This window comes from Candoia aspera, chromosome 1 (genome assembly GCF_035149785.1).
Source record: "Candoia aspera isolate rCanAsp1 chromosome 1, rCanAsp1.hap2, whole genome shotgun sequence".
In the NCBI taxonomy this organism is placed as follows: Eukaryota; Metazoa; Chordata; class Lepidosauria; order Squamata; family Boidae; genus Candoia; species Candoia aspera.
This window is the reverse complement of record NC_086153.1, coordinates 318,126,098-318,142,153: the sequence shown is the minus strand read 5'-3', so window position 1 is coordinate 318,142,153 and position 16,056 is coordinate 318,126,098. Positions and strand designations below refer to the sequence as shown.

Here is a 16,056-nt window from a genome sequence, read left to right as displayed (position 1 = left end):
ACAGACATCAGGATAAGAGATCTCTGTCACTTCATACCTCTTTAAAAGATTAATGTCACTTTTCTCAGTCCTATGTCATAGGTTGTTATGGGGATAAAATGAAAGAAGATTGCATGTCAACGACTTTGAGCTTCTGGAGAAAAGTTGGGAAAGAAATCTAGTAAATAAATGCAATGTTACATTACATTGGACAGGAAGAGCCAGCGAAAGATAAGAAATGCAAGAAAATAGTAGTAGGGCTGTCCCATTGCTCTTGAGATGATAGCCATGTAACTACTGATAAGTTAATTCCACAGGAAAAGGAGTCTGAACAGTGTGAAGAATTGTTATTTCATGCAGTGGAAAAGAGAATTTCTATTGCATTTTGGGCAGCCTGTGGCTCCAAACTCTTTGGGAGTGGGTCCCAGAAATCACATCACTGAGCTTTGGTGACACCTGTTCAAGAAATAGCATGCAATTTCCCATTTTTTCAGCAGGAAAACTTCAGGAGACTAAGTTCTCAGTCTTCATTTAGGTCTAATCACACCCAAAATACACTTTTCAAACTGTCTTCCCTTGACAAAACACTGGAAGTTTCAGCCATACCAACTCAATTACAGTAAAAATATGAGCCTTGGCTGTCAAAAGTTTTTCTGCCCCTCCATTATCATGACAGTGTTGATAATCCTTCCTTTGGTAGTCACTGGTATAAAGGCATGAGATATTAATCATTGTGGATCCTCCAAGTTTTTTATTAAGGGAGACTTAAGGTAATTTGGGGACAACATATCTGGAAATATTTTCCTTTTTTTATTTCCAGCTGTTGAGTAAATTATGGTACCATCGACTTATATACTATAACAGATTATAAATTGGCTGTTTATTGTGTAGGATTTATTCATTGTGATTTCCACTCTTGTTAGACTGATAACATGATTTCTTTTCTTTTTAGATATTGAGGAATCTCGTTTTGACAGAAGTGGAGTAAGATCTCCGTGGTTCCTAGAAGTCTTTAGAAACAAGTTAAACTCTTCTGTTTTTTAAACAAATCTTAATACTGTAATTTTAAAATGTCTGCTTTTTAGTCATGGCAAATGAAAGTCTATATTTTTAACACTGACACTTTTTAAAAGAGGTTCACAGCATGGCCCTCTATTAGTTATTAAAAAATATATGGTTTTAACTTTGGATCCGACCTGATTAAATAAATTTTAATTATTAATCATACAACTTTTAGTAAGTCTTTTGCATTGTCACAGGAGTAAACAACTAAGCAAAAAGTATATATTTTTTGATGTTACATGAGTATTGTAACAGGCACTATCTTGGAAGAGGCACCCAACCTGGAATATAAGTGCATCTATTGCTTCTTGCCATATTTGAATCCACTCACTGAATCAATCAGACTTAAGTCCCATCATTTTTAATAGGTTTAACCTAAATAGATTCAAGACTGGATTTCTCACAAAGACAGTAAACTATCTTCAGGTTTTAAAGACATTTTTTGTTTAAAAAATATTTTGTTCTGTTTAAAATCTGGTCAATTGATGAAAGGGACTTCTGGTCAAAGACTTTAATTTTAACTTCACTAATTAATAAATTATACTTTTCTGCTTTAGTTTATACTATATACCAATTTCTATTTTTAAAAGTCCCCCCCCCCAATTTGGCTATTTAGAGGCTTAATTTTGGTGGTGTCATGTGAGCTGTTCAGGAGAGGAGACCTCTTGTCTTTGCTACTAACAAAAAATCCCTAATAAGATTTTTCCTATTTATTCATAATTTAGATTTGTAAGACTGCCCAACTCAGTACTGATTCTGAGCAGCGTACAACTCAAGCACAATGCATAAAACCAAAAAAACAGGGAGAACAACATATGCCATAACTGATACAGAAAGTACATTCCAGGTGGATACATCCTGACCTGGCCCAGAGCTTGGGGAAACAAACAGGTTTTCAAGGATCATTTAAAGGATTGCAGGGTCAGGACAGTTTTAACTTCTAATAGGATGCTGTTCCAGAGGGCAGGCACAGAAGGGTATGATCAGACATCAGATGACAGTGCCAATGGATGGGTCCCAAAGCATGTCTGCTCTGTTGGATCTTACAAGGTAGCAGAAATGATGGGTGAGGGTCAGATAGGTGCTTTGGATAAAGAAGTCTGCATCTGGTATGTCCAGTTAAATAGATCCTGGTGGTAGGTCTGGAAAATCCTTGCTTTTAAGGCCCTGGAGAATTTTGGCCTTCCAGATGTATTCCGCAAGAGGTCTCATCATCCCCAACCAGAATGATAATAGCTGACTGTGGTGGGTGCTGTAGTCCAATGGAAATAACTGACTGGGTATAATACTTTTTAAGAGGGTACTATTATGGCCCTGATGGTGCATTAGAGATGTAATCTTGTGTTTTTATTATTTGTGGGTTTGTTGGGTGCTAGGGTTATTTTATATAATACATGCAGTCATATAAAATTTACAAATAAATAAAATGGCTGTAGCCAATTTGTCTAGAGAAAATACCACTTGGGAGAAGGCAACAGATAAAACTGGTTCTATAACTGCAACGTCATACAATTATATATGCATCTATCATCCTTATTGTCTCTTGATCAGAAGTTCTGTTCCAAATGCAGGTTGGTAACATATGTTCAACCTTCCTAAAAGCAAAGAGAGATGGAAACCCTGAAGGATGTTTGATAAACCCTTTCCTGTTTTGGGCCAAAAAACTATAGACATCAAGCAGGTTGACAGGGATACAACTGGCTTTATGAATCACAAGTGGTACAAGCCTACGGTGATGCACACAACCAGTTCCAATCATGAACAAAAGTTAGTGAGGGACTGTGTTGCTGAGCTGTCTTCAGTGACAGCATCTCCTGTCCTCCTGTGACAGAACTGCTGTATCCTTCGTGCAATGCTTGCTAGGCAGACATCTTTTGTCAGTATATAGTTTCTCACTCAATGGATACAGACGCAGTTCTCTTGCTTTTTTCTGAGGAGACCAGATGTCCCTCATGACAGCAGAAGAAATAAATACATTCTTGGTTCAAACCCAAATTCTATTATCCCCTGATGCCTTAAAGTTAATCTTTCTTTTTTACTAAATATATTGGTTTTTCCGGTAAATACTGACATAAATTTGATGCAGACCACAACCAGACAAGGTAATAATCTTGCAGCTTGGTTGCCAATCAACCAAAGTAGCAAACTGCAGAGAACTCTTGGGATTTATTGGATTTAATTATACTGTGACCATATTTGCTTGATCTGCCCCCAAAACTGCATAATATAATACGATAGAGCTTTCTGGCAGTTGTACTTAATTCTGGATTGCTTCAAAAACTCGGCCATCACAGGCAGTTAGAAGCCTCTGGTTCTGGTCCAGAGGGGGAAGCTTTTATTGAAGCCCCCACTTATTCTTGGGCAGCAATGATGGTTGGGAACAATGGACCTGGACAGTCAGTATGTGGCTTCCTATTCTATTGTAGGGACTTCTGGTGCAAAATGGGCCCCTTTGCATGCTCCACACTCTGGGAATGGGGGGAACATTTAGATTTCAATCCTTAAGACTATTTTGCTAATGTTTGATTGACAATGAAATTATGGACTGCCATCATGCAAAGGGTGCTTTGCAAAATGCACTGCTATGAGCAAAGCATCCTACCGAAGTGTTAGGAGCATTAAGTGCTCTGAAATATTAAAGTACCTGTGCTCTCCCAGAAGGCTCAGCATAATGGTGTGGAAAGCTTTACTAGACTCCTCAGGTGTGTGAATACACAAGCAATACTCATGCTAGGGCCACCAGCAAGGGACAGTGCATGTACATCCAAGTAGAAACAACCACAGGAAGCATTTGAAGAAGCTGGTCAGTGGACCTGATTGTTTAACTCTTAAAGGAATGGCACTTCACTCAAGTCTGTAGGGCAGTGTTCCTCAACTTTGGCAACTTTAAGATGAGTGGACTTTAACTCCCAGAATTCCCCAGCCAGCATGCTGGCTAGGGAATTCTAGGAGTTGAAGTCCACACAACTTAAAGTTGCCAAGGTTGAGAAACACTGCTGTAGGGTTTTGGGCAGCAGTCTGTTCTTCCCTTCTGTTTTATTGTTATGCAAAGGTGCGTGTGTGTGTGTGTGTGATTGGGTTACTCCAATTTTTGAAGCGCCTATCCTGACTTTTAAGAGTCCCATATTGGCTGATAACTTGCTATTTTTGATAGCATACTATAGAGAGCTTAGGGACAGCTCTGATTTAAAAAGAAAAATCTGAAGTCAATCCAAAACAACTTTGTATTTGATGCTCTTTGGGCACTCTTTCTGTTTGCGGGGCAATGGGAACCCTCCCACAAGACCTAGGAGATGGAGAGATTCCACTGGGTGATGTTGTTTGAATGGCTCCTCAGCATCCCAAAGGAAAGGTGATAATTTTATGCTGTTTTTTTTTTCCAAATAAGCAAATGAAGTAGCAAAATCTTTCCAGTCCCTACATATTATGACTGTGTGCTTCAGAATAAGCACTTTGGATCTTACATGAGTGCAGCATCTCTCTGCTATTCATTAAAGAACCCAGAGATATCCAGAGTGTGATCAAAAAGTCAAGATGGTGGCCACAGTGGTGCAGTTGAAGCTCTGCTTGTTTTTGCAATGCACATAAAAATCAAACAGAACTTCGTTTGTACCATCATGGACTCCATCTTAATTTGTGTCCACTCTCTGGACACCCCTGAAAGGAGCCCAACCTTTGTCACCTTAACTTTAGTCAGTGGATTCCTTAAAGCAGCAGCATCTTGGGTATCTTTCTTCCAAGTTTGTGCAAAAGTCTGAAGAAAGTTGAGTTCTTTAACAAGTAGGAGAACACTGCCAGGCTCAGGCAAGATCCAAAGCAATTCTTCCAAATCATTTTTGAAATGTGGATAGCTATGCACACATACCCATGTACATACAGATCACTTTGGAATGTGAAAATGTAAAACTTATTTGCTGCCAGATTTGTAATTAACAGAAATAAACTGTGAGGTCCTTGAAAAGCTCTTGAGCACACTTGTGATTAATGTGGAGGAACTTGGTGAGTTCCATTACTTTTCTGGGCAGAGCTTCTGGGTATTTGAGGAGGGGGAGGGGGGATTGTATCTGCAATGCACCAGAATGGCTGGATTTAAAGCAGAATCCTTTAAGGAACTCATGGTGGGAAGGAAAATAAAAGCCCAAAATATGTCATATTTTGATGTGTTTGGATGCACTACTTACTTCACCACTCTTTCTTAAATAGATTATTAATGATATCTTGCAGTTCTCTTTTTTTCAAAATGCTTCAAAACTCACCTCTGTGCACTTTAGTCCCACCTTCCCCAACCTGGTGCTCCCTAGATAGGTTGAATGACAAGTATCACAAGGCCTAGGTGGACAGATTCAGGAATGTTGCTATAATCAGTGCTCCCTGTTGAAATTAAAGCTAAGCCAATTTTGGACAAGATTTTAGCTTTGCTTGCAGAAGTCCCAAGCTGAGCTCCTGGTATCACCAGTTTAAAAGTTTAGATAATACATAACAGAAAAGCCTTTTTGCATGGCTTCCCAGAGAATTGTTGCCTGACAGAGCAAACAATATTGATTTAAATAGACACTCTAATGTGGTTTAAGGCAGCTTTATACACTACTAAACTCAAAAAGTTCTTCCCCCATTTTTGTACTCCCATCTTTTGGCACAATTTTCTGATACTTTGATCTAGATCTGATTTTAGGTGGGAAACTTCCTTTGATCACCATTATCCATCCTTTTTTCTCTGATAGCTTGCAAAATACCATGCATTTTGATGGTGTTATATAAATGTTAGTTGCATAGTATCTCACTTCCCTTCAGCAAAGGATCGTTACCTTGTCGTGGTGCTGGAGCTTGAGCACCTCAATGATGCCATGAGCTAAACCGTGAAGGGCCACCCAAGATGGGAAGGTCATGACAGAGAGGTCAGACTAAATGCGATCCCTGGGGAAGGTAATGGCAACCCACCCCAGTATTCTTGCCGTGAAAACTAAATGGATCAGTACAACCAGAGATATGTCGGTATACCATCGGAAGGTGAGACCCCCAGGTCGGAAGATGGTCAAAATGCTACTGGGGAGGAACAGAGGATGAGCTCAACTAGCCCCAGACGTGATGACGCAGCTAGCTCAAAGCCGAAAGGACGGCTAGCGGCCGACGGTGCTGGTGGTGAACGGCGAATCCGATGTTCTAAGGATCAACACACCATTGGAACCTGGAATGTCAGATCTATGAGCCAGGGCAAATTGGATGTGGTTATTGGTGAGATGTCAAGATTAAAGATAGACATTCTGGGCGTCAGTGAACTGAAATGGACTGGAATGGGCCACTTCACATCAAATGACCACCAGATCTACTACTGTGGACAAGAGGACCACAGAAGAAATGGAGTAGCCTTCATAATTAATAGTAAAGTGGCTAAAGCAGTGCTTGGATACAACCCAAAAAATGACAGAATGATCTCAATTCGAATTCAGGGCAAGCCATCTAACATCACAGTGATCCAAATATACGCCCCAACCACAAATGCTGAAGAAGCTGAAGTAGAGCAGTTCTATGAGGATCTGCAGCACCTACTGGACAACACGCCTAAAAGAGATGTTATTTTCATCACAGGAGACTGGAATGCTAAGGTGGGCAGTCAAATGACATCTCGAATTACAGGTAAGTATGGCCTGGGAGAACAAAATGAAGTAGGACATAGGCTGATAGAATTTTGCCAAGACAATTCACTCTGCATAACAAACACTCTCTTCCAACAACCTAAGAGACGGCTTTATACATGGACTTCACCAGATGGACAACACCGAAATCAGATTGATTACATCCTTTGCAGCCAAAGGTGGCGGACATCTGTACAGTCGGTAAAAACAAGGCCTGGAGCTGACTGTAGTTCCGATCACGAACTTCTTCTTGCACAATTTAGGATCAGACTAAAGAGATTAGGGAAGACCCACAGATCAGCTAGATATGAGCTCACTAATATTCCTAAGGAATATGCAGTGGAGGTGAAGAATAGATTTAAGGGACTGGACTTAGTAGATAGGGTCCCGGAAGAACTCTGGACAGAAGTTGGCAGCATTGTTCAGGAGGCAGCAACAAAATACATCCCAAAGAAAGAGAAAACCAAGAAGGCAAAATGGCTGTCTGCTGAGACACTAGAAGTAGCCCAAGAAAGAAGGAAAGCAAAAGGCAACAGTGATAGGGGGAGATATGCCCAATTAAATGCAAAATTCCAGAGGTTAGCCAGAAGAGATAAGGAATTATTTTTAAACAAGCAATGCGCGGAAGTGGAAGAAGACAATAGAATAGGAAGGACAAGAGACCTCTTCCAGAAAATTAGAAACATTGGAGGTAAATTCCAGGCCAAAATGGGTATGATCAAAAACAAAGATGGCAAGGACCTAACAGAAGAAGAAGAGATCAAGAAAAGGTGGCAAGAATATACAGAAGACCTGTATAGGAAGGATAACAATATCGGGGATAGCTTTGACGGTGTGGTCAGTGAGCTAGAGCCGGACATCCTGAAGAGTGAGGTTGAATGGGCCTTAAGAAGCATTGCTAATAACAAGGCAACAGGAGACGACGGCATCCCAGCTGAACTGTTCAAAATCTTGCAAGATGATGCTGTCAAGGTAATGCATGCTATATGCCAGCAAATTTGGAAAACACAAGAATGGCCATCAGACTGGAAAAAATCAACTTATATCCCCATACCAAAAAAGGGAAACACTAAAGAATGTTTGAACTATCGAACAGTGGCACTCATTTCACATGCCAGTAAGGTAATGCTCAAGATCCTGCAAGGTAGACTTCAGCAGTTCATGGAGCAAGAATTGCCAGATGTACAAGCTGGGTTTAGAAAAGGCAGAGGAACTAGAGACCAAATTGCCAATATCCGCTGGATAATGGAAAAAGCCAGGGAGTTTCAGAAAAACATCTATTTCTGTTTTATTGACTATTCTAAAGCCTTTGACTGTGTGGACCATAACAAATTGTGGCAAGTTCTTAGTGGTATGGGGATACCAAGTCATCTTGTATGCCTCCTGAAGAATCTGTATAACGACCAAGTAGCAACAGTAAGAACAGACCACAGAACAACAGACTGGTTTAAGATTGGGAAAGGAGTACGGCAGGGCTGTATCCTCTCACCCTACCTATTCAACTTGTACGCAGAACACATCATGCGACAAGCTGGCCTTGAGGAATCCAAGGCTGGAGTTAAAATCTCTGGAAGAAACATTAACAATCTCAGATATGCAGATGATACCACTTTGATGGCTGAAAGCGAAGAGGAACTGAGGAGCCTTATGATGAAGGTGAAAGAAGAAAGTGCAAAAGCTGGTTTGCAGCTAAACCTCAAAAAAACCAAGATTATGGCAACCAGCTTGATTGATAACTGGCAAATAGAGGGAGAAAATGTAGAAGCAGTGAAAGACTTTGTATTCCTAGGTGCAAAGATTACTGCAGATGCTGACTGCAGTCAGGAAATCAGAAGACGCTTAATCCTTGGAAGAAGAGCAATGACAAATCTCGATAAAATAGTTAAGAGCAGAGACATCACACTGACAACAAAGGTCCGCATAGTTAAAGCAATGGTGTTCCCCGTAGTAACATATGGCTGCGAGAGCTGGACCATAAGGAAGGCTGAGCGAAGGAAGATAGATGCTTTTGAACTGTGGTGTTGGAGGAAAATTCTGAGAGTGCCTTGGACTGCAAGAAGATCAAACCAGTCCATCCTCCAGGAAATAAAGCCAGACTGCTCACTTGAGGGAATGATATTAAAGGCAAAACTGAAATACTTTGGCCACATAATGAGAAGACAGGACACCCTGGAGAAGATGCTGATGCTAGGGAGAGTGGAAGGCAAAAGGAAGAGGGGCCGACCAAGGGCAAGGTGGATGGATGATATTCTAGAGATGACGGAATCGTCCCTGAGGGAGCTGGGGTTGTTGACGACCGACAGGAAGCTCTGGCGTGGGCTGGTCCATGAAGTCACGAAGAGTCGGAAGCGACTAAACGAATAAACAACAACAAATCTCACTTCCACATGGTATCTTAAATGGCCATATGGATTAGTAGCCACACAGTTGCATATTGAGTAGCAGCCATCTAACTATTTTAAGAAGCAGATCTGTGAATCTTTTTGTGTGCTGCATATTACAGCTGTACATGAATTTGGAAGGTTTGTGTCATGAGTAAGGATGGCGAGCAGGGGGCTCCCATCCAGACTGTCAAGCGCATGCATAGCACTGAGGAACTGTTCAGCCATTCAAAGAGACACAGATCGGGACTGCCTTAACCCTTGGGGGTTATATGTCTGGGTTTTTCCCACGCTTCTTCAGTTTGTTAGGATTCTTGTTAAGTACTAGTAATAAATATTAGAGACCAGTTCATTGTCTCAGTGTGTTTCCTGGTAGTTAGGACAGTTTGTATCCTAAACAACACTGGAAGAACCAAGATTGGCTGCAGCTTCATGTCCAGTTGGAGGCCAAGCTTTTTGCCATGTCATTGTAAAGAATAAGCATACTTAATTTTGTAACAATGACAAAATAATACTAAAAAAATACTGGCTGTCACAAGGAGGAGTCCTTGTGAGAAGTGATAGGCTTACTATATATAGCTCGCTGTTGAGATGTCAGAAAATTCTGTAACAATTACTTGATTGTCTAAGCATAAAGAGCTGCGGAGTGTTATATGTTCCCTTTGGATCTTTTTAAACATTATATTAAGAAAAAAAAATAGTTGGTGCTTGTGGAGTCTTCAAGGCAAGGAAGCCAGCTAGTCTGATGGTTTCTTAAAGTAGTAATTCTTCGTTCTGTAATAGAATGGCTCATGTGCCATGAGGAATAAATCATGAAAGGTCTTGGCACCCAGCCACCAGCAAGGTTCTTGTTCTATGTCTACATGATTTATTGCTCTGCCTTTGGAAGTAGGCAAACACCCTCCACTCACTGGAGGCTGGTCATTTTTTTCATGTCTCTGTATCAGCTGTGATCCAAAAGATTCAGTCATGCCTTATACAAAGACTGCAGCTGAATTCTGTCCTTACGGAAGCCTGTACAGAACCACAGTTTGATGGGATCTGAGAGGTCATCTGGTCCAATACCCTGCTCAGGGCAGGATTCACATGCATCTCTGACAGATAATCCTCCAGCCATTGTCTGAAGACCTCTAGTGAAGGAGTACCCACAGCTTGTACAGTCAGGAAGTTCTTCTTGATGTCTAGCCTGAACTTCGTTCCATGTAGTTTGAATATATTTACCAGATTGCATCTTTGCATGAGTCACTGCTACAGGAGGACATTTCAAAAAGGACACACATCCAGAACACAAGGAACTGGGCTTCTCTTGGCGAGGGGTGTCAGACCGAAGGCATTTTGGCTTTCCCAGTTAGGAAGATCTTGCATCAGGTGATATGAAACTGGAAGACTTCATTGCAGTCATTAAGCAGCACAAAGGAAATCAATATGTGAATATGCAAAGCTGAATCGTTAAGATCAGAATAGCTAAGTGAAATATATATAAAGAATTTTGACTAAAAACAATATTAAAACCAGAGAATGCTAAGGTGCTTTCTCCAGCTATACATGTGTGACAGAAAAGGAATTAAAATTAACAATCAGAGCAGTACAGTATAAACTCTAAAATGGTAGCATAAAATTAGTTGCTCTTAATTATCCTTTGCCTGATTTTGCATGCCACCACACAAAACCTGGCTATCTTGCATGTTATTTCAGGATGAATGTCAGCAGAAATTGCATAGATTGTCAGTTGGTGAATCCTATTTTGCTGATCAGAAGTGGGGTAATCAGGTGCTATGAAAAACCCGAGAGTTGCTATATGAACTGACATAAAGTAGCTTCTTCAAGATCTTCAGTGACAGGACAGTCTTCCACATTGTAAAAGGTGTGTGTGTGTGTGTGTGTGTGTGTGTGTGTGAGAGAGAGAAGTAAGGGTGGGGTTAAGAATAAAGAATGCTGTATTTTAACTGATGGCAAAAGAGTGTTAACAAGTTCTAGGTAGGGGTCCCTTTTTAAGATGCATTAACAAAGTAACATCCCACCCACATTTCAGTTTCTTAACCAAGGCATGCAGGGTGCCAAGAAATGGCCATGATACACAAGGTGGAGCCTAACCAAAGAGTTGACTTGTATTCAACTACTGCTTCCAAGATTTTTTTCACCATTATCAGACCAGGAATCTCACATCCTATGGTTGTGCATTTGATTCCTATTTTGTCAGTATATCCGATTCTTAAATTTCAAGGATTAACTTGAGAAGTGCTGCATCACTCTGCATTCAAAGACCCACATCAATCCCACACACGTAGTCTTGTGCTTCAAGAAAGAAAGTTGGGCTTTAGATGTAAAGACTTCACAGCTCCATAGTGCTTGGGCTTATTTCTTGAGAAAAGTTGGCTTTGCGGCAATTAGAGCACCCACTTTATACCTAGTGAAAACGCATTGATTAGAAAAAAACCTGATCAACTAGTTTCAGTGTTTTATGTGAATGCAGTTTGTGTGATTGTTTGGTGATTTAGTCTTCTCTATGGACACAGCCAAAGGACCTCCATTCACACAAGATTTTTGACCAGAGCTGGACCTCTAACCTTCTACAGGGCCAGTGGGTGTTCTTTTCCTGACTTACAATGATCTGGTTGGAAAACTCATGCTGCCCTCACACAGACATGGGAGTGCAAGAAAGTACTGAACTTTATAATATATTAATAGAACAGAGCAGCCATGGTTAACTTCATTCCTCATATATTCCTGTTTCACCTATTTTTACCCCTTGATGAATGCACCCTCCAACAATAACTTGTGTATGTCTGAAAGAGTGGCACTGTTTCCTCTATATATACAGAGATTTCATTTGAGTTTACACCATCATGCCTGCCCAGTTTATTATATTCAGCTGGCTAAGGACCCCCTGTATCAATGGGCAAGCCCTCATCTTGAACATGCAGGATGCCAGGTTTAAGTCTGGGCATCTCTGCCTAGAACATTTCTGCTTCTGACTCAGCAAAGCCACTGCCAAAAAGATCCAGCCTTCCTGCCACCTGCTGCCTCCCAGCTGGGTGGGATTACAACCCCCATCAACTTCAGCTAGTGTCCCTGGTGTCTCAAGGCCAGTGTGGTGGAGGGGTTCAAGATGCTGGAATAGGACCTATGCAAGTCAGCCTTCAGCCAGGGAGCCTCCCTGGGTGGCTTGGGCCCTTCACAAGGCCCTGGTGGTTGCAGAGAACTGGGGGAAAGAGGGTTGCTCTGAATGCCTTAGGGGCTCCTGCAGGGAAGATGGGCTATACAGCTGACTGATCAGATGGTAGAATTGTACCAAGGCTGCTGGTCTAGGTCAGGAGGGGGCTCTCTGGGAGACCAGGCAGATCTAGCCTGACCTCATGGAAGGCAGCTTCTATTCCATTATCACCTGCAAAGACGGCAAGTGAGCTCTGCCTACAAACATTACAGGTGCACGTGTGAAGAAAAGCATTGCAGGCAGCCCCCGGAAACGCGGGTACAGCGCCATACAGTTTGCATCTTCACGTTCTTACTGGCTTCGCGTCCATCCGCCGCAGGGGGAAGACCGGCAAAGAGGGCCAGCCGGCCGGCGATCGGCCAGAAAAGGAGTCGCTGCAGCGCCTGAACCCCGCCAGGACCCTCCTCCCGGGTCGACTACTTGGCTTCGCCCGAGCGGCGGGCGGGCTCCGCTCCTTCCACCCTCCCTGAGAGTCAAGTGGGCGGATCTGCCGCGGCAGGCAGGCGAGCGGGGGGGACGGGCAGGCAAGGAAGGGACGAAAGCCGCCGCCCGGAGGCGAGTGCTGACTTCAACCACCGAGGCAGGAGGCGCGGCGGCGGCGGCTCCGAGCCCAGAGAGGCGGGAGAGGAGGCAGGTGAGCCCGGGCCGGTGGCTGGGCGGGCGCGGAGGAGGCAGCCAGCCTTCGCGGCGTCCCGGCCAGAGTGCGAGGCGGGGGAGCTGCAGCACCGAGGGGCGCTGGGAAGGCAAGAGGGAGGTCGCCCCAAGAAAGGAGAGCGGGAAGGCGGGGCGGGGGTCGATCCCCTGAAGGGACGTGCCGCCGCCGCGCTTGCAGCGTTGGACCCGCGCTCTGTTCCAGCGTGTGAACCGGGAAAGGGCGAAGAGCGCTAAGCGGCGATCTTTGCAACGCGTGGCTGTATTGGTAATGTGCCTCCCCCCCCCCCCCGTGCAGAAGGACATTTTAAGCGCGCGCAACACAAGGACAGCTGCTCGGTGCGGGTGTGTGTAGCGTAAAGGAGATGGCAGTCTCTTGCTCTGTCCCTAAACTGGAAGCATCACTCACTCCCCGCTTCTATGCGCACTTCACGCTCCGGGAAGTTGAGGGAGCCTTTCCTTTTAAAGGGAGAGCACGAGTGGAAAAGTCCACGCTGCGCGTGCCTGGGAGGAGCCTTTGTGTGGGTAAAGGGGTTTCAAGGGGAACCCTCCAGCAATTCTCTTTAGTGCCGGGGTGGGGTTAGAAACGGCCGCCTGGTGCTGGGCCTCCTCCTAGCCTAGCAGGGCATCTCTCTTGAACATGTGCCTCATGCCTTGAGCAAAGCCTTGAGCAAACCGAAACCACAGCTCAGCATCCTCAGTGTCTGGACTGTGAAATGGGAGCTCTAGGACCATCTTGCTGGCCCGGTGTGCTTGAAAGAAATGAGTGGCCCAAGCAGACAACTGTTTGGTTTAACTTAGAGGCACCAAAGCCTTCCTTTCTCTACAGCTCATGGAGGAACAGTATTGTTGCAGGGCTGCACACTTTTCTGCCTAGAAGTAACTGTGTTATTTATATATATATTATTTATACTTATACTGATACACACACCTTTTTATCCTACTTTAGGCCTGATGCAGAGGGCTAGGTTTTGAACCACAGGAGCTAACAAATGTATATTTGCTTGAGTAGGACTATTCCACACAGCCTTCTTAAGCTGGTTGTCTCCCTCACTGAAAAGAAATGAAACTGGGTTAAGAAGCCACTGTCTGGATTTCAAGCTTTGGCAAAGATGCTGCCTGGGAGTTCTGTCTGGACAGCAGCCTCCATGGCCTCTGATTGGTGGATCCCTCTCCTTTGTCCCTCCCACCCATGCCCAAAAGGCCAGCACCAACTGCTTTTCTTTCCATGGGCAGGTTTTTGAGGATATCCATTTGCATGAGCAAACAACACCCCATGGTCATAGACCCATGCGGTTTGAAGTAGTATTAGCGATTGATCATCAAGTTCAACCCCCTACTTAATGTAGGAGTTCTTGCGCAGATGAACTTCCCAGGTGAATTGGTGGAAAAATAACCTGCGGCGCCATTGTTTTACTTTCTCACTGTCGTTTGGGCTAGAAGGGCAAATTCTCATCAATTTCACCCAATTCTTGCTTTCTGCCAGCACATGGCTTTGCAAACCAGCCCCATTAGGAGAGGTTCAACAAACCATAAATGTTACTGGATTTCAGTCCAGGAGAACTGGGAAGCACATCACCACTGAGAGAAAAGAGGAAGGAATGGGGTGTGTGTGTGTGTGTGTGTCCCTCTTTTTTATGATTGTTCGGAAAAAGGTTTGTGGTTTGCTTGCTTCCTTGCTGTGCTTGCCCACACTAATGCAGGCACTCTCTTTTTCTCTGACACACAGAACCTTTTGCTGCCCTTCCCTTTCTCCTCTTGCAGCCTCCCCTTCCCCTCCGCATAACTGGCCACCCCAGCTTTCTGTCCCTCCACTGCCCATTTCATTGCTTTTAGGATGCTTCCGTGGGACTGATTAAAACACACACACACACACGAAAGGCCCACAGTGTCACTGGTTCAGCAGCGGACTAGTGAAACAGAAAACCCACCAAAGAAAGGTTCACCTCTTCTCCAGTAGATGGGTTAACGAGGAAAAACAAAAACGAAAGGTCCACCACTGTATGCACTAGTCCAACAGCCCAGGAAAATGGCCAAGGAGGGCAGTGACCATGCTTGGAGGGAGGGGGCATGTCCCGCACAGCAGACACGGGCCAACTGACAGCACAGCTGGCACTGGCCACACAACACTGCTTGGCCCAGCAGAGACTGGATCATTACTTTTGACAAAGAATCAGGAAAGATGGGTGGGGGTTGCGTTCACAATAGGCTGGGGGCAGGTCGAGGATGATGTCATGCATTTGTAAGCAAGCTGCCCCACACCACCCCGGGCCAAGCAGGATATGCAGATTAGCTGTAGTCTCTTGCTCTGTTATAAATCAGAACTGCGGATCAGGCTGTCTACAAAAAGAGAAAAACACAGGTCGTGTGGCTTGCACATACTGCCATGCTTAATTTACTGTTGATACAAAATTAGATGTTTTGTGCACCCACACTCTGTGTGTGTGTATCTCATTATACATGCACACACACACAAAATACGCTGGGCTCTTCTCAAAGAAAAGGCTCATGTAGCTCATATAAAAATTATCTAAAAATAATTCTTGATGGCTAGTGTACCTTTGTTAGCAAAACTGTACAGTTTTCCTCAGTTGAGAATTTCGCGACTACTTCAGCAAGCGGTCTTCAATTGCCATTTGCTTTTGGCAAAAAGTGGACAGTGTTGGCTGCTGCTGCCATTCCTCCTACTCAGAGTCCAACGATGATTTGCAAAGTTGGAGGAAGAAGCAGCAGCTTCCTTCCATGGCCGGTCTGTAGCAGAGCTTCCTCTCTCATGATGCTGCTGCCGAGGGTTCCTACTTCCAAGTAAGAGATGTCAAGAAGCTGAGGCTCTTTCCTAATAATGACTGCTTAATGGCTGTGATGCATCAGGGAGCACGCTTTGGCTTGTGTGGACCCTACTTGGCCCCTTCTTTCCTGTGATGAACACCACTTAAGGAGGACAGCAGAGCTACAACGGCCATATGTTTGGAGGAAGATGCCTTGATGACAAGCTTGTACCACGGGACTGGGCCCCCTGGGAATGAAAACCCATTCATGTCCTAGGATAGGCTTCACGACAGGGAAAGCATTTGTCCATGGCCCAGGATTGACTTTGTGGAAATGCCTCCCTTGGGGAGGGGCATGGCCGAAACAG

General features: G+C 43.9%; 1 protein-coding gene across 1 annotated transcript in view; it reads left to right on the top strand.

Moving 5' to 3' along the window:
* The window catches only part of MTHFD1 (methylenetetrahydrofolate dehydrogenase, cyclohydrolase and formyltetrahydrofolate synthetase 1), a 63,560-nt gene extending 62,351 nt beyond the window's left edge, over positions 1 to 1,209 (top strand). Inside the window, exon 28 of the mRNA XM_063290434.1 lies at positions 932 to 1,209. The gene's annotated coding sequence lies outside the window, so the exon portion shown is untranslated. The remainder of the gene's footprint in view (positions 1 to 931) is intronic.
* The last annotated feature ends 14,847 nt before the right edge of the window (positions 1,210 to 16,056 follow it).